Raw genomic sequence first — 19,568 nt, forward strand, 5'->3', positions numbered from 1 at the left:
TTAACCGTAGGGTTATAATACACCAATGTACAAGTTTTGAATAAAGACTACCTCCATTTAAATGAACTAAAATGATTCTGAACTAGTCTCTCATGACTAATGGTTGTGTCTCAAATCTTAAAGTGGAGCAGCGTGTTTAGTAGAGCGCCACTCGGACGGCGCCTATAATGCGCGCACCTGTGACGCCCTAAAGAGGCAGCTCCATATTCTTTACGACACAGCCTATGACCTGCCCCCTCGCGCGCTGTCAGAGCCTACAACAGATTCGTAGCGTAGTTGAGAAAAAAAGTGTAACGGGTTTTTCGAGAACACGACAGGGCAGCTGCATCACTCATTCCCACCTGAAGAACTCCGAGCGAGGCCCTACTTTCTCATTCAGTCTTCGGAGAGGTAACATCTTAAACCAGGAAGGAAGGAAACATGTGTTGTTCGTGTAGACATGTGTGAAGTTTCTTGTTTTTTTTTTTGGTTGCTCTTCCTCTAAATCGGAACATTGCGTTTCTCTCCGGAGGTTAGACGAAACGGCGTATTTGACACACATTTGCATTAACAAAACGAGTTTGTTAATCAAATGTTATGTTAAGAGTTGAGAAAATATGTTCTGCTACAAATTGAAACGAGCTTAGTTTTTTGTCAGGTTCAGGTGAACACAGAGCTCGTTCATTTGAAAGATAGTTGCTCGTCCACACGTGGCTTTACGCAGAAATGTGACGTTCTTTGTATGAAGTAAAGAAACTTGTTTTTTTCTCCGCCTCTGGAAACACCCGATTGGTTAAATGGTAACGTTAGCTCACGATCCTTTTGTTTCCTGCCTTCAGTTCAGGTGTGTCGCGATCTGAAGCAGCCAACCGAGTGTTTAAAGATCGACCGATACCTGAGACCACGAACACCGGAATCTGTCCAGGTCAGTGCATCATGACGTCCCACCTTCATTCATGTGTTCGTTCCTTTAGAGTGCGTCACTGTTTTATCCTTCTTTCCAGTTCAAAACTGGAATCGGACTGATGGACCATTATCAGATGGCAAAATTAACTTTAAATGCACTCAGCATAATGGATGATTGTAAGCATGACTTTATTTAGAGTTTACCTTGCGGTATACGTTTTATCTGGTGTATTACTGTCTGGACTCTAGACGTGGATGAGCTTTATCTTTCCGAAATCTTTGACCTCTGTCAAAGACAGGTGAAGGTGACTCCCTCAGCAGTGTTTCTTGTGAAAGCTTTTGACGTTTGTTTACCTGTCTATTTACGGTACAAACGTAAGTGTTTACTATACAAAAATACTTTTTACAGGAAAATGCTGTGTGTTGTAACACGGAGAACTCTTGACAGGTTTATTGGGGGAAAACAACTTGGTAAAAGTTATATTTTCAGCGGCACGATTATTTGCTTTATGGATGAGTCAGTGATAATGTTTTTACCGAACATGAGAGAAGCGATTCATGTGTTGAAAGATACTGTCACTTGTCAAGTGTTTCGTACATTTCCTCTAACAGTTCTGTTAGTTGCATGCAAAGAGCAAATGATACCTGCCAATAACATCTCTTTTATGGTCAGTAGCCACCCTTTAAACAAAATAAAAGCATTCAGTTTATGGGCTGTGCGCTGTTGTAAGAAAAGACTGAGATGGCCAATGCCTAACACATAGTATTCAAGTTTTACTTGATAGTCTGCAAGTCTATACATTGTCAATTTTAAGATAGTTTCAATGCACTTGGAATGTAATGACACAAAGCCTTTTCAAAATGTGTTTGTTCTGTTAATAAAAGGGAAGTACTATTATCTCTTCCCTATTCTCTGTGTACTGGTATGACATATAGACATGCAAGCTTATTGTCACATTACTGAAGTCATCTGACTGCAAAATTATTTAAAGACGATTTAAATCGTTTTGACTGTGATATTTGTAGTTAGTCTTTAGTATTACGGGCAATGCCAACTAGAGTTCATTCATTTCGGCTAATGGAAATAAACCAAATTACAATCGAATAAGATAGTGACACTGATCAGTATTTTGTGTTGTGGTGAGTAAGTACTTTAAAAGGAGGCAAAGAGAATGTTTGTGGCATGTGTCATTTAGTCTTTTGATGGGTACAACTGCTGGCTCTACACTCCCGCTCTTCAAACACATTGTTTGGACCTACTGGATTAAACAATCACATTGTAGTTCAATGCCTATCATTCTTTAACAGTGGCCCTGTCACATACCTGTTTCTCAGGCATCACAGCTCTTACCTACTGTGACCGGCCTTAATTCCTTTCTACTTCAGTAGCCATGTGGAAATCTGATATATGAAAATATTTGTAAACCACACATTATGTTCATGTATAGATGTCACAAAACCACAGAATTTGTATGAATCAATTTGTATGTCAGGAGAGTGAATTCATACAGCTGCGGAAAACTATAAGAGCCCATTTCAAAATTATTTTCAGTTTTTCTGAATCTACTACAGTGAGGGAAATAAGTATTTGATCCCCTGCTGATTTTGTAAGTTTGCCTACTTACAAACAAATGAAGGGTCTATAATTTTTATGGTGGGTTTATTTTAACTGATAGACACAGAATATTAAAAAAGTCAGGGGAAAAAAATGTTATATAAAGGTTATAAATTGATTTGCATTTCAGTCAGTGAAATAAGTATTTGATCCCCTACCAACTAGCAAGAATTCTGGCTCCACAGATTGGTTATGTGCCTATATGGACCACAGATTAGTCCTGTCACTTTAAGAAAGTACTCCTAAATCAGCTTGTTATGTATATAAAAGATGCCTGCCAACAGAATCTGTATCTTCCAGTTCAACCTCTCCAACACCATGGTCCAGACCAAATAGGTTTTAAAGGATGTCAGCGACAAGATTGGAGACCTGCACAAACCTTGAATAGGCTACAGACAGAAGCTTGGTGAGAAGGAGACAACTGTTGGTGTGATTATTTGGAAATAGAAGATATACAAAATAACTATCAAATGCCCTTGTTCTGGAGCTCCCTGCAATATTTCCCCAATGGGGTAAAGATGATCATGAGAAATGTTAAAGATCAGCCCAGAACTACACGGAAGAAGCCTGTTAATGATTTCAAGACAGTTGGGAACACAGTTAGCAAGCAAAACATTGGTAACACATTGGTAACACGCTATGCCACAGTAGACTGAAATCCTGAAGCACCCGCAAGGTCCTCCTGCCCAAGAAGGCCCGCCTGGCTCGTCTTAAGTTTGACAATGAACATAAAAATGATTCAGAAAAGGCTTTGGCGAAAGTGCTGGCACTGCTGTGAGACCAAAATGGACTCCTGTGTTTGGAGGGAGAGAAATGCTGACTATGAGCCCAAGAACATCATGTCTACAGAGAAGCACAGTGTTGGAAACATTCTGCTTTAGGGCTTTTTCTCTGCTACAGGTATACAGGATGACTTCACCGCATTGAGGGGCTGAGGGACGGGCCCATGTACCGTAAAATCTTGGACGAGAACCTCCTCCCCTTAACTAGGTCACTGAAGATGGGTCATGGATGAGCCTTTAACATGACAAAGACGCAAAACATATTGCCAAGACAACCAAATAGTGGCTTAAGGAGAAGCACATTAAATGTCCTAGCCAGTCTCTAGACCCTAGTCCTATAGAACCTCTGTGAAGGAGGCTAAAACTCCAATTTGCTGAGCGACAGCCAAGAAACCTTAAAGATTGACAGAGGAGTGGACTAAATGTATCCGGACACATGTGCAAACCTGGTGACCAACTATCAGAAATGTCTGACCTCTGTGCTTGCCAACAAGGGTTTCTCCACAAAGTACAAAGTTATGTTTTGCTTGGGGATCAAATACTTATTTCACTGACTGAAATGCAAATCAATTTATAACCTTTATATAACATTTTTTTCCCCTGATTTTTTTAAATATTCTGTGTCTATCAGTTAAAATAAACCCACCATAAAAATTATAGACCCTTCATTTGTTTGTAAGTAGGCAAACTTACAAAATCAGCAGGGGATCAAATACTTATTTCCCTCACTGTATATAGGTATGTGTTTAGGTGAAATTATCATTTTTGTTTCATTCTGTGAACTACTAACAATATTTCAGAATTTCAAATAAAAACATTGAATCTATTTGCATTTATTTGCAGAAAATGAAAACTGGAGAAACGGGAAAAACCCCCCAGAAAAGATGCGCTGTATTCTTTCAGACTCGAAATACTGCAAAGAAAACGAGTTCATATTCACTTTTAAGCAACGCAACTGTAATATTTGTATTTAGGGATATTTTATGTGATAACCTTGATTTTTATCATAGTTTTCATGCGTCTTGCCATGCTGTCAGTCTTTCACGTTGCTGTTGGATGACTTTGTCACTCCTGAGGTTTGATTTTGTTGAAATTCAACAGACACTGGACTGAAATGACCACAATACTAGAAATGCGGATTAAATGAAAATTTGGAATGGTCTCTTAATTTTTTCCGCAGATGTATATTACATGGTGTACTTGGAAAAAACATGTATATATTATTTATAATATATGTCACGAACAAATAGTGGACTTATCGTTTGTTTTAGATGTGATGCAATGTGTATACATGATTTAAGGTTCATAAACGCTGTATTTTCCACATACCGTGCATCTTTGTATCTCCTCTTTGCCCCGCCTCTCTGAAACGCGCAGATTGTTTACAAAGCTCATCGCTCTGAAAAGCGAGGTGTGCTATGATTGGCCAGTTAAGCAGTGCGTAGTGATTGGTCGAATACTGCAAGCGTGTGATGGAAATGTAACGCCTCTTACCATATTTGGAACATCAGGTTCTAAAGCAATTGTACTGACAGGTACGCCCACCTTACTTGCATATACATTTGGGCGGTCTTAGTCAAATCATACCACGAACTGACGTAGATTTGTGGGGGTGTGGTTACACGAGGCGTTTCAGGCAGGTCTGGGTGAGCATTCACTTTTAGATAGAATGCATCTTTTGTTCAGACACTTACATTTTTGCAATTTTACGTGTCTAATACATGCATGGGCAACTTATAACACACCAAAGACACAGAAAAACACGTATTCGTGCCATGTGACCCCTTGAAATACAAATATAAGTATAGATAAGATTGGCGTACTGTCTGACTAGAATTATGAAATGTAATCTGTACTGAAAACCACTAAGCTTTTTAGTCACTCCTTAATTTATGCACGTTTCGCAATAATATGGCTTTCTAGCAATATGTTTGGTTTTCATTTGCACCCTGTAAGGCAATCTCACCGTTGTGTTGAGTGACATGATAAAGGTTTTAGAGGTTTGGAGGTGTGACAGGGTCTGTGTGTCAGACTGGTTGCTGTTTGGGTTATTCTGGGGCAGTTATGAAGTTTATGAGAGATTTGTGTTCTTCCACTAAAGTAAATGGAGAAATACCTGTTTGCAGGCATTATTTTACTGCGCAGTGCTTGATGAAACAATACCCACCGTCACTCGCTGCGTATTAAAATGCCTCCAGTCTCCTCAACGCCAATATTAGACAATACATTGTATCATTTGTATTGTCAGGGGTTGCCATAGTTCCATAGTGCATTGTCAGAAGGTGAAAGCAGGGAGCAGCAGTGAAATTTGAGAGACCCCCGGTTTCAGTTGTTTGTTTCTGGGTGCGATGGATACAACACTTGAAAAATGTTCGTTTGCATGTATATTCAATCCAGTTTAATCTACATCGGTTCAGGTCTGCGTTCCTAATTTTCTGGGACTTTTCACACTTATTCTAGTCAGAACCATACAGGGTTTTTGTGTGAGCGAGCTGATCGGGTGAAGTATTCCATATGTAAACACACACTTTTAAGCTACCAGGCCTGTAAGAGGGGTTTTGCCAACAGGGGCTTCACTTATTACTTTCCACCTCCCTCAGTTCACGTCGCTAGTTTCCATAAACAACCTCCTCTGAACCTTATAATGCCCTGCTAACAGCACTCATGCTGTCACATCTCTTAAACCACTACCTCAACACCCTTTCATATTCCTAAAACATTCCGTCAGCACACCCACACACATGTTCATTCTTTATGTCCCATGCTGTAGTTTTCCTGGTCTCATATGTCAGAATCGGTTTCTGTTTGACATTTTCTACTCTGATTTCGAGTGAAATTTACTCTGATTTACTCACTCGTGTCATTCCAAACCTGTACGACTTTCTTTTGCAGAACACAAAAGAAGATATTTTGAAGAATGTTGGCAACCAAACAACACCTGACCCTCATTGACTTCTATTATATGCACACAAAACCACAGAGACATTTCTCAAAATATCTTCTTTTGTGTTTCAACATGCTAGGTTTGAGGGCGAATAAATCGACAGAATTTTTATTTTGGGCGATCTATCGCTTTTAAATAGAGATGAGAATACTACAGTGTTGTTGATAGTAGAGACTATGGTAAACATACGAGGGTGGGGGATGAGAAAGATGTGTCGAACGACCGTCATGACAAGTTTTACAGGAAGTGATTCGGGGTTGGCGTGGGTATTTAAATCAACTTCAATCACACAACCGCACTTCATTCTTCTCCAACATTCACACAGAAGATATTTTGTTGATAAAACTCATGATTTTCCATTTAGACAGTGAGCCAATAGGTGGAGGCTGGGCAGTGTTTGTGTTTAGGTCGATGACAAGGAAAAGAGGATAACTGTGTTGCCACAAGCCGAAAATGTCTGTCACTTGGGCTGTCAAAAGGAATTTACATGAAGCTTGCCTTTTGCTGTCAATAATGAAGCCAAACTCTGAAGCAATAGAAACTGTTGACTAATGTGTTTTCTGTCAGGGCTGTCAACAAAAAATAATTTAAGTCTTGACTGGCTGGAATGAGTGTCATTTCTGTCTCTCGGTGCCATGATTGCGACTTCATTTGTTTGAAGAAGAGCTGTGCTGTCCTGTTCCGTTCATAGATCTATAGTATCTGATAGTAATTGGGGGGGGGGATTTCCAAAGAATGAAACCGAGTTACTTAGTGTGTTGGTAATATCTGAGCGCGAGTATGGAAAATTATTTCATTAACACGATTATAAATGAAAAATTGCTTTATAAATTCCTTTGTTCTGTTGAACACAAAATAAGATATTTTGAAGAATGTAGGACACTTTTGACTACCATTGTCATTGTCCCTACTATGGTAGTCATTGGGGTCCAAGAACTGTTATAAGCATTCTTCCAAATATCTTTCTCTGTGTTCATCAGAACAAGGAAATATATACAGATTTGGGACAACTCGATGGTGACAGAATTTTTATTGTTGGGTGAACTGTCCCTTTAAAGGTGGAGTGGTTGATTTGGAAAGGTGCTAACTTTAGCCTGCTAGCACTCAAATCATAATCCCACCCTCTATGCGATTCGCCGTCCAAAGCCACGCCTCCTCCAAACACATGAATGTATTTCGACTAAATCCATGAAATTCTTCTCGAAGCATGTAAATACATGTCCAAAAGAAAGAGAGCAACCATGGTATCGTCTTTCAGACCCTTTGCCTGTCGGAGCTGTCTCCATCGTGTAAAAGCTGAAGCGATGTTAATTTGAGTTATTCCTCTTTCATGATCCAGACGTTTTTTCATCAATGCTTTTTCAAAAACTGACTTTAGTTTTGGAGATTTACTTGTTGTCGGTTCCGCAGGAAAGTTTGGTTGTTGCTGTTTGTCCGCCATTCTCCCTACATTGACACAGCAGACATGAGCGCGCTGATGACGTATGATGTCTGCGTGAACAGGGTGCGCAGTGGTATGCAAAATATGTCGGCTTAAAATGTACACATGACCAGTCACAGCGTTCGGCCAGAACGTTTTGATTGGGCGAACGTTTTTTGGTTCTATGCCTTTCACAGACGATATATAATTTATTAGGGCTGCCCCCTTTCAGTCGACTATTCGTTATTCAACTAGAAGACACTTATTCGAACAAATTTCTATTAGTCGATTGTCTGCATATCATTTAAAAATTGTATACGTTAGTCGCTTTACATAGCCGTTCGCTCTACACTACCGTTAACTTGGATAAAGGAATGCTATTATGAGCATGTTTAAATGTCTATTTGTCCAAGGGTGTTAGAGTAACATGGTGGCTAAAAATGAGGAATATGCAATCCTACGTTTGCCAGATCTGTTAAGCACATGCGCTGCATCCCTCATCAGAAGTGCCATCTGTGCACTTCTAACAGCAGCCGTGTCGGCTTCACTGTGTGCGGGACACAGAGCTCAGTTTTCCGGCGGTGTGGACAAACTTGGGTTCCTGCGACATTCCAGAAAGCTAAATCTGGCTTAATTCATTAAGATTCAGTATCAACCGTAATAAAGCGTATTATGTAAATAAATGCCGAAGAGCCTGAACGTGAACGGAAAGCGCATCAATAAAGGATCACAGGACAAAGTGTGAGCGCTTTGTATTTATGTTCGAGTGTTTAGTGTGTTTTTTTTTTCATTTAGTGTTTTGGAATGTCGCATGAACATAAGTTTGGCCTTACTGTTGGGAAAACTGATCTCCGTGTTCTCCGTGAAACCGGTGCGCCCGTCTTTATGAAGAAGGGCATGATATGGCAGAGACGTTGAAAACAAAGGAAAAACTGAGGCAAGTTAAGTTAATGGTCTATATTGTTGTAGTGTTTGGTTACTGCTTTATATTTTATTCATTCGTTAATACAATGTATTGAATATATTTATTTATTCCTATTTTTTGCGTTCTGACCTCAGAGTTTTCTTTCGGTTTTAAAGCCGTCTGGTTGATTATTTCCACTGACATGTTTTCATTTAAGTGCTTCAATTTGCTGTATTTTTATTTATTCGTTTATTTACAATTTATTTTATATTCTACGTTTTGTTTTTGAAGAAAATACTCCTATTCTAGGCTATTTTTGCAGTCTGATCCATAGAAAAAACGGTTTCATTAGGCCTTTTTATTTTTTGCGCTAATATTTTAGTTTGTTAATATGTTAGTTTTGGTTCGTTTGCCTAAAATTTATATTTACGCCATCTTTTTTTTTCAATTTTCTCTAGTTCACTAGAAAAATATTATTTGAGACGAATAATCATAACTTGTGGCGGTGTCACAGTGGATTGCATTATGCTTGCACTTGAGCGCTTAATTTATATTTCAAAGGCTCATTATAATGGTTTTGTATAGCTCTGTAATTTAGAACAATGTTAGCAATGTTACATAAAATATCTTTTTCATACATGAAGCTTAAACCATCATCTGATGTCCCCATTCCCCATGGTTATTGAAATATTTAAATTAATATCATAAACGTGCGAATAGTCGACTAATGGCCTAAATGAAGAACTACTAGTCGACCAAAGAAATCTTTGGTCGAGGGCAGCCCTAATAATTATGAAAATATTATTTGACCAATATACTTCTTGATTGCTATCAGGATGTAAAGAGATTTACAACCAGCATGACAAAAAATGTTTCTGGACAGATCACCTATTCTGCCTTTAAGTTTAAATCTTTTTCCAAAGATGTCCTCAGAACAAAAAACCAGCAGATTTTACTCGGGCCTGTCTAGTGATCAAATGTCAATATATAAAACAGTTTAATACTGGTTGCTTTTGTTTGTCATAGATGCCCGTGGGCAGGACTGAGGGTTATCATAATCGCACATGAAGAGATTAATCAAATGAAGTGATGCAATGTTTCTCACCAGAGAGCTGCACGTCACCGGTGTGTTTACTGTATCTCTTCCTGTCTGCGTGTGTGGACACATCTGTTCGTGTGATATTGTTTGCGTGCCAGTTACAGTAGATGTAAAAATAGGAAATGAGGGCAAATCTAAAAAAGACGGTCTGAATTAAATGCTTTAACCTGAATGTTGTGATTGTGGCCTAGTTCTGTTTCACGGCACTGTCAGCAGCACCGGTGAAGTTTTTTTTTTTAGGTTTCCTTTACTTATAATGAAACGGTACATATAACATCTCGTCTGTTCTCTCATCAGCTTTTGTTTCTGGTACCTCAGGTCACAGGATGCTTGTAGTTGTTACACATTTTTTACATTTTGCTGTGATTGAAGGATGGAGATGGTTCTTGCACGGCTTGTTTGGGCAGCAGGAGGTGTCGAGATTTATTGAAACCATACCATCGCAAACCATATTTCATCTAGTTTTTAAAGGGGTTATATGACACGGCTAAAACGAATATTATCGTTTGTTTTAGATGTAATGCAATGTGTATACATGATTTAAGGTTCAAAAACGTTGTATTTTCCACATACCGTTCATGTTTGTAAGCTCATCGCTCTGAAAAGCGAGGTGTGCTATGATTGGCCAGTTAACCAGTGCGTAGTTATTGGTCGAATACTGCAAGCGTGTGATGGAAATGTAACGCCTCTTACCATATTTGGAACATCAGGTTCAAAAGCAATTGTACTGACAGGTACACCCACCTTACATGCGTATACATTTGGGCGGTCTTAGTCAAATCATACCACGAACTGATGTAGATTTGTGGGGGTGTGGTTACACGAGGCGTTTCAGGCAGGTCTGGGTGAGCATTCACTTTTAGATAGAATGCATCTTTTGTTCCGACGCTTACATATTTGCAATTTTACATGTCTAATACATGCATGGGCAACTTATAACACACCAAAGACACAGAAAAACACGTATTCGCGCCATATGACACGCTTTAACTTACACGTTCACTGCGATGTTCAACAGAGTTGTTTTTATATAAAGCTAATTGTAATCACTGTTATCCCAACCCACACCCCAACCTTACCCATAAAGGAAAGCTTAATTTAAATTGTATGAATAAAAAATGAGAAAAACAACTTCACAAGATGAAATTTTTTAAATGGGCGGTCTCCCCATGTGTCCCTAAACTGAGGTTTAGTCAGATGTTGTCACTTTTGGGGACAAAGTTTGTACTCGCACACACAAACACAGGTAGCTGGACTGGTCCAGCAGGCTAGAACTTTCTGAGACACAGACCGCCTAAAGTTCAGTTTATACTCGTGCGTAGGACCTACGCCGTAGCCATAGCCTGACGCGCACCTCTCCAAAAATGTAACAACGCGTCAACTCAACGCGGACCCTACGCGGACCACAAGCGCTGTGATTGGTCTGTTTGAACCCCTCCCTCAAGGCAAAAAACTCTGCGATAGCGTCATGTTTACTCAAACGCATTTTCCAAATGAATTATCTTAGTAAATTATTTGTTATTCTGTACTTACCATCTCAAGCTGCAACAAAAGTGACTGTTTACTTGTCGCTATCACTGCTAATGCTTCTCAAAAGAGCTGCTTCTTCGGCTCTTGTCTTGGTTACACAAGCAACACGTGCGTGGACACTGATGCCTAGTGGTCATTGCCTGTCAACGCGGACAACGACGCAGAAGTGTAAATGAAAACCGACACGTAGCCTACGGCGAGTATAAACTGAACTTTAAGTTCACTATACCACCAGCTCACCTGTCACAGACTCTACTGCTTGCGAGTCTCCAGTCCTGCACAACAATCATTATCAGTTTCAATCTGTCGGAGTGAAAACTCTCATCTGAAGATTCTTTGGGTGTTTGCTAATGACTCGAGTTAAACCATATTGATTTCCCTGTAATACATCTGTAAAGCATCAACTGTGATTCATTGAATCTGTTAATGATTAATCCATAGACCTAGACCTTTGAAACGAGACCTAAACCTAAATACAACTTCATCATTTATTTTCCCACTGTTTACTCACTGATTTGTCGATATGGTATTTTTCCCCAGTTTAATGTCTTTCAAATTAGGTGACCATGTGAAATTCAGATGTAATTCTGCAGTGCTATTAAACTTCATGTTTATGCTATGAAAAGCTGTGCGCGATGATGAAAAGTAGATTGCATGTATAAAAGTAGAAGACAATTGTGTAAAATATCAAGCGTGCAATAAATAAAAAAAGCAAAGCATACAAATGTGCTTTTAAATTCATCATTTGGATTCTATATGTTCACGATCCCTGCTGCATAAGGTGATAGTTCACCCAAAAATAACAATTATTTTGTTATTTACCCACCCTCTTGTCATTTTAAACCTGTAAGACTTTCTTTTTTGCGCAGAACACAAAAGAGGATATTTTGAAGCATGTTTGGTGGAACTGTGTAAATCAGATTTCACTGTGGGCTTGTAAGATTTCAGGTGTAATTTAGTTGCATTGACCTGCGTGTCATGCTCTGATCACCATCATCGTTTGTTGTCATTTCTTTGTGTCTTAAGTCACTTTTATGATCTCTGTAAAATGAAAAGTAGCTTCAGCTGTGTGTTATGTCATGTAATATTTAACCTGAGATGTACAGTAATCGTCATTTGAACATATGGGCAAATGTTTCTCAGTTTGAGGAAAAAATGTGATGTTGCAATGGCATTATAACAAGACTTTAAACTTTGGACCATGTGTCGAATTTGTAAAGTCTGGGTTGTTGAGCATACCACACATTGACAATCAAATAATTTTTAGAATAAGCTACCTGGTCCATTTGGGTAGATTTATTTCAGTTCATGCAAATTCCTTAAATTGGTCATAGTTCCGATAATTTACATGAATTTGGTGGTATTGCTTTCAGATTTAGGTTACAGGGTTTATGCAAAAATGATTCTTGCTGTTTTTAATAATGGTCTTTGTGTGGTAGCCAATGGCTGTGCACTTGTTGGTCTGGAGGAGTTTTTTTTTACAGGGGACCGAGATTGTTAGAGACACTGTCTTTGTGTCGAAGGGTGTGTTTCTCTGTTGTCCTTCTGGTTGGAGCGGGTGGTGCACAACAATAGCCCCCTTTATGATTACAGAGTCTCTCTTGATATCTCGCCTCAGCTTGCGAATAATATTATAGATGTAGATGGCAGTGAAACCAGCGCTCTGGGTCGTATACAGTTCAGGGCTCAGATAAAAAAGTTGGTGGTCAGTAATGTCAGTAACCAAACAGATCTCATCCTCCATTTATTGCTATAGTAGGGAAAATAAATACTATGGGAGTCAATGGGGGATGAGATCTGTTTGGTGGCTGACATTCTTACAAATATCTTCCTTCGTGTTTAGCAGAACAAAGACATATATACAGGTTTGGAACAACTCGATGGTGAGTAAATGATGACAGAATTTTCATTTTTGGGTGAACTGTCCCTTTAAGGTCACTAATGACCTGCTAATGGTGGCTGATGTCTCTCAATTCTGATCCTTCTCGGCCTCAGCACAGCATTTGACATGGTGGATCATTCTCTTATACTTTGGCGCTTAGAAACTGTCTTTGGTGTTACTGATAATGTCTTAAACTGGTTCAAGTTGTTCCTATCAGATCGTAGGCAGTTTGTGTCCCTAAGTGATCTGTTCACTTTTTACACCCCAAGTCGTAATCTTTGCTCCTGTGAAGCCGGCTTGTTACTTGTTCCCCCTACATGTCTGCGGTCTATGGGTGATCTGTTTTTTCTTCCAAGGGCCCCAAATTCTGGAATCTTCACTGAAAATGTACTTTTTTCGGCTAGCATATCAGTGAATTTGAGGTTTTTAAATTGGTTTTGTGAAATGACTGCATTGTTATAAATTTTATTTTTGTTGCATTTTGTGTAAAGCACCTTGAGATGCTTACTGTTGCACTGATCTGTTCTGGGACACTTTATCCTCTAACTCATTGTGGCCATCTGAGATTCTTTGGAACCAGGAAACGAACAACTTGAAAACCCCCCTGAGGTGACGGAACAAGAAACACAGCTGAAATGTGCCGGAATTCGCAACAGATTGAGGAAAAGAGCACACAGCCCTCCTCTGCCAAGCATTCTACTCGCCAATGTCCAATCCTTGGAGAATAAGATGGACGATCTTAGAGCCAGGATAAGTTTTGTAACATCCTTTGTTTTTCAGAAAAATGGCTCACGACCTCGGTCCCGGACACTACTGTGACGCCGTCTGATAACTTCTCTGTTTTACGAATGGAGAGAACAGCCGAGGCTGGTAAAACCATAGGTGGTGGAGTGTGTTTCATGATCAACAAGAAATGGTGTGACCCCAGGAATATCTCCACTCTGTCGCACTCCTGCTCGCCTCATCTGGAATACCTATCCATTACTCACCGCCCATTCTATCTGCCCCGGGAGTTCTCATCGATCATTGTTACTGCTGTTTACATTCCACCACAGGCAGACACCGGTTTGGCTAAACTCCACGATGTGCTCAGCAGCTACATAAACAAACATCCTGATGCTGCTTTTATCATCGCGGGGGACAAAGCCAATCTCAGACGGGTCATGCCGAACTTTTACCAACATGCCTCCTGTCCAACACGAGGGCCTAATTACGCTGGATCACTGCTACTCACAGTTTAAGAATTCCTACAAAGCTCGCTCACTACCAGCTTTTGCCAAATTGGACCATGCCGCCATTTTCTTCACACCGGAATATAAACAGAGGCTCGTTCAAGAGACCCTGGTGTAGAGTCGCATTGGTCATCCCATTCAGAAACTAGGCTACAGGCGGCTCTTGATGACGTCGACTGGGACATGTTCCGGGCGAGTTCATCTGACGTCAGCGAGTTCACTGATGTTGCATTAAGTTTTGTAAATGCACTAACCGAGCAAGCAACTGAATCAAAAGCGATAAGGTCCTTCTCAAATCAGAAACCGTGGGTGGACAGAATTATACATGGTGCTGTGAACAAACGCACTGGTAACCTGTCGGGGAACATGAGTGAGTACAAAGCATCTTGCTATGCTCTCCGCCGCACAGTTAAAGACGTCAAACTCCGCTACAGGGAACGATTACAGTCTCATTTTCAACTCAATGACTCCCGACACATGTGTCAGGACTGAGGACCACCTGTGACTTCAGGACTAAATCCTCTGCAGAGGTGAGAGCAGATCCGTCGCTGGCTGACGAGTTGAACTCTTTCTACGCCCGCTTTGGATGCAATCGCGGCACCGCGACTCTTCCGCTCAGCGCGTCAGAAAGTAGCAGACAGAGCAGCGATAATCATGTTATCACCGTGTCGGAGGACGAGGTTTGGAGGGCACTAAAGCGTGTGAACGTCAGGAAAGCAGCCTGGCCTGATGGTATTTCTGGTCGCGTTTTGATGTCCTGTGCTGATCAGCTCGCCAGTCTGTTTACATCAATCTTCAATGAGTCCCTTGCTACCTCCGTTGTTCCCTCCTCCTTTAAAAAATCTGTCATCATCCCTGTGCCTAAGAACAATAAACCCTCGTGCCTGAATGACTATCGTCCAGTTGTCCTCACGTCAACAGTCATGAAGGTCTTTGAGAGACTTGTAAAAAACAACATTTGCTCCTCTATCCCTTATACAGTACGTTGGACCCTCTTCAGTTTGCCTATCATCCCAATAGATCTACTGAGGATGCTTTTTCTCACGTCCTGCATTCTTTCCTCACGCACATTGACAGCAACAATGGGAACTATGTAAGGGCCGATTCACATTTCGTGTCTTTTAGGGAGCAAATAGGGTGTGAATAGTGAGCGACACGCATATGGTGGGGTGCGCACATTTTTATAGGCTCATTGGCGCTGCGTTGAGATAGAAATATATTAACTTTTGAGAGTGACGCAGGTCGCGTTTTCCGTGCGGTTTTAGACGTGAAATGTGAATCGCCCCTAAGGCTGCTATTCATTGATTACGGCTCAGCTTTCAATACTACAGTTCCCAGTAAGCTAACTTCCAAACTCCTGAATCTTGGCCTGAATTCTTCACCCTGCAATTGGATCCAAGATTTTCTCACTGGCAGACCTCAGGTAGTGAAAGTAGGCCAGTTTAATCTTGTTGTAGTTTTATCAACATAAATTTCTGTATCAGTGTTGTAATTAAAATCTTTTCACTGTCACCATGAGAGGACACGCCCCACCCCCTCTAATGCCCCGCCCCCAATTAATCAAGTACTCGTTTTTCAAACCTGTCCAGTACTCGAAATGAAATTTTATCAAAAATGCCCATCCCTACTTTCTATTCAGGGGCCATAGAAAGTGTTTTAACCCAGTGTGGTATGGGAACAGCTCCAGCCAAGACGGCAAAGCCCTGCAGAGAGTTGTGTGCATAGCTGAGCGCATTTCAGGGTCTGCTGTCCCACCCCTGCAGCCAGGACATCTACCTCAAACGATGCAAAAACAGAGCTGCAAAAATCATGAGACTTCAATCACCCTGGTAACTGTCTTTTTTTCCACAGGCCATTTATTTTTGTTAATTAAAATAAAATAAAATATGGGCATAACTATAAGTATTGTAAACCGAAGGAAAATGTCTAATGTTGCCTCAGCAATAAGACGGATATCCGGCTTCTGAAATGAGAATAAAATGTAGGTTGGAACTTGATTTTGTCCATCAAGAACTGATTGGGTCGTTGTTAATTGCTTATCGCTACTATTTTTCCCAGCCAGAAATGAGTCTTCGATAGCCCAGCCCTCGTGCCATTACTCATGACAGGACGTGAAGAGAGGTCGTTTTAACGTTTTTTATTATATTAAAGATTATGAGGGCACATGAATTAAAAAGATATAGTAAAAATGCACAGATAAGTAATTTATAAAACCACTACAATATTACATTAAAAAAATAAGAATTAAATTACTGTTTTACTGTGATCCTACATAAAATCTTAATAAAACAATTTATAAAATAAAAAACTAAACTGAAATAAACCATTTGTTAATGTTGATGTGTTCAGCTTTTTTGGCCTTTATTACTTTTAAGGTCCACAGTCACTGAACCGTTGACGTATGGAAAAATATATGTGAAGATTCTTTAAAAAAGACATGATGGGTTTGGAACAACATGAGTAAAAGTGACACGTTTGAAAGGTGAACAATTCTGTCAAAAGTGACTACTCCACTAGCATTAGGTGTAAGACACAGAGCTCTCTCTCTGGTTTTCCTCCAGTTTGCTGCCTCAGAGCCAGTTATTCATCCACAGAGTGAGTCAGGGTGGGAGGGACCAGAGGCCAGCCGTACCAGTCACACACACACATACACTCACTCTCTTTTCCTTCCACTTCTCTTTCCTGCCCTCTCTCTATCTCTGTCTCTCTCTCTGCCTTTCTCTCTGTCTCTCGTCTCCTCACCACCGCTGTTCTGGTTTCTCCTCTATCAGCAGTGAGAGGGCAGACGCTGAAGGAGAAGAAAAGACTGGGCCACCGGGACTGATCGGGACTCGTAGAGGAGGCAGGAGTTTATAAGGTGAGCTGTTTGTTTCTTCCAGACGTTTTTCCGTATGAACTTTTCCAGACTGTCCTAAGAGTCCAAAACCCCATAGTGGATCAGAAGGGCTTTTTTGGTTATGTTAAATGATTCTTTTTTTGGGTCTATTCAACCATTTTTCTCTTCCTATGTGTATTATTAACTCGAAACGTTTTCCTGTTTGCGAGTGATTCATTCACAGGATGCATGTTGCCACAGCTCGCATAAAACCCCACCCTTAATACTCTCTCTCTCTCTCTCTCTCTCTCTCTCTCTCTCTCTCTGTAAGTCTCGCTGTAGTTTTAGCTGAAGTTTGACTTCTTAAACCGTGCCTGTGATGACCGTAGATGGAAGTGTTTAGTGGAAATACAAGCGTACGGGCTTTGGAGCAGCAGCAGTTATTGTTGCCAGATAATTTACTGTGTTTTATCTCTTCCCGTCCAAGACTAAAGGACAGATTGTAGTGTTGTTAAGATTTTGCTGTTTGTTTAAGATGTCTTTCTGCTTGTGGCTTCTGACCCCATGAGTTCTGGTCACATGACAGCCGGGCTGAGAGCAGGGTGGTTCCCCATCTCTACTAGCAACCGTGTCATTTTACGCCTGCCTGCTAACTCTAACAGACCACACGTAAAGGGCCGGATATGGCCTTATGTTTTCCATATGTTGGGAGGGGGGGGGAGGAGGAGGAAGGGGAACAGGACTTTGAGGAACCTTAAGGTCAATGTGCAATGGTTAATGTGCATTAATTTTGTCTGTATGAAAGGCTTTGATGAGGGAGACCTTTCCATAAATGGTCATTGTGTTGGTCTGTTTTCCTGTCTGATCTTTAGACATCAGTTTGTGTACATTAAATGTAAATCTTTATTATGCTGCCGCCCCTTTAAGAGCTCGCGCAATATACTGGAACAGACGTGTTTTGTTTCCTAACTGGTCACGAAACTGAATACCTTTACAAGGTTTCTTGTTAATGTGGGAATTTTTACGTTATTTTGTGTTTATATGTCCGTTTCAGAGTAAGAAGGCGTGAAAGAGAACTCCGTTTAGTATTTTGTGCTCTGACTCTCTGGGCGCGCATATCTCAAACAACCCGCGAGACCTGAAAGCTTTTAGTGATTATTCTTCATGAAAGCTGCATTGATACACGTTTGGCTTCTATATAGCGACTTACAAATAAATAGTATTTAGCGTGATGTATAACATTTTGTAGGCTTTGCAGTATTTTTAGAGAGCTTTATACAATAGTTTTGTGCTTAAAGTTTAAACACGTGTTTCCTGCATTAGCTTCACATGCATACAATACTTGCAACACATTTCGTTATCTTTGCTGTTTTGTACCTTAGCAGGGGAAATTCTTGTATTCTGCATATTTATTTCAGTTGCAAGATTGAGCGCTTCACTCGTCTGCTCTTTTGGTCCTTCACCTCTTACCCGTAACCCACGAATTACGTCTTTGGGGGCGAGGCACTGATAGATACGTGAATGGTTGAAGGAGGGGAGACGAAAATGAGTGACTGAATGCGCAGCTTGCGCAATATAACATTTCTGCGCAATATAAAATTTCTGCGCAATATAACATTTCTGCGCATTAAATTTATAATACGCAAAAATTATATATTGATCAGTTTGGCAGTCGCACCGGTGCGACCATTAAGAAAAACTTGTCGCACTGGCAGGAAAAATAGTCGCAAAATGAGACCATTTAGTCGCAGTCTAGCGTGTCAGAGCATTGGTTATGATTTTCGGACGGATCGGCCCTTAACTTAACATTCTTAACGAAAAAGTTGTCAATCGTTCTTTTTATCTTCTTTCATCATCCGCGGCTACATCCACTCTGTTTATCTGACGGGCCTAGGTTACTCACCTCTCTGTACAACTGCATCACACGCATTTTTAAACATACACACACGTACAGGAATATCTGGATCATGGCCAGTCAGAGGTTGGGTCCGCCCTTCACTATCTCTGATTGGTTTAGACCACGATATGGGCCTAATGTGTCTGTTGAACCACAAGGAGACTTTCGCGGAGACTTTTTTCCCCTCGAACGGCTGGTCGCACCGGTGCGACCTCAGATTTTTTTAGTCGCACCATTGAGAAACTCTAGAGCCCTGCATTGTGATATTTTCATGACAGTTTAGCGCACCGCACTGCACTGAAAAAAAACGAGTTTTAAAAAACAACGATTTACTTAAACACTTAAAAAATTGTCTTCAACAACTTGCCACAAAAAAAATTGTAAATACATTTTTTGTGTTAATTTATAAAAAAAATTGCAGTTTTTTTTACTAATGAATAAATTAATAAATAAAAAAACTAAATACTAGTTGTTTTTTTCAGTGTATATGATGATGTATATTACACCATATTAGTATTTATTTTTTTATTATCCACCTTTTTCTTGACGTTTCCATGGAAGGC

General features: G+C 40.3%; 1 protein-coding gene across 3 annotated transcripts in view; it reads left to right on the plus strand.

The window, feature by feature from the left end:
- Positions 1–259: 259 nt before the first annotated feature.
- Positions 260–19,568, plus strand: part of elovl1b (ELOVL fatty acid elongase 1b) — a 29,752-nt gene continuing 10,443 nt past the window's right edge. The window contains exons 1-3 of one of the 3 annotated variants that reach the window (XM_057361582.1): positions 260–390; positions 819–904; positions 17,065–17,150. The gene's annotated coding sequence lies outside the window, so the exon portion shown is untranslated. Of the gene's footprint in view, positions 391–818; positions 905–16,922; positions 17,151–19,568 lie in introns of those variants that run through there. The other 2 variants (XM_057361584.1, XM_057361583.1) reach the window with 2 other exon arrangements.

The sequence above is a fragment of the Triplophysa rosa genome, linkage group LG20 (assembly GCF_024868665.1).
Source record: "Triplophysa rosa linkage group LG20, Trosa_1v2, whole genome shotgun sequence".
Lineage (NCBI taxonomy): Eukaryota > Metazoa > Chordata > Actinopteri > Cypriniformes > Nemacheilidae > Triplophysa > Triplophysa rosa.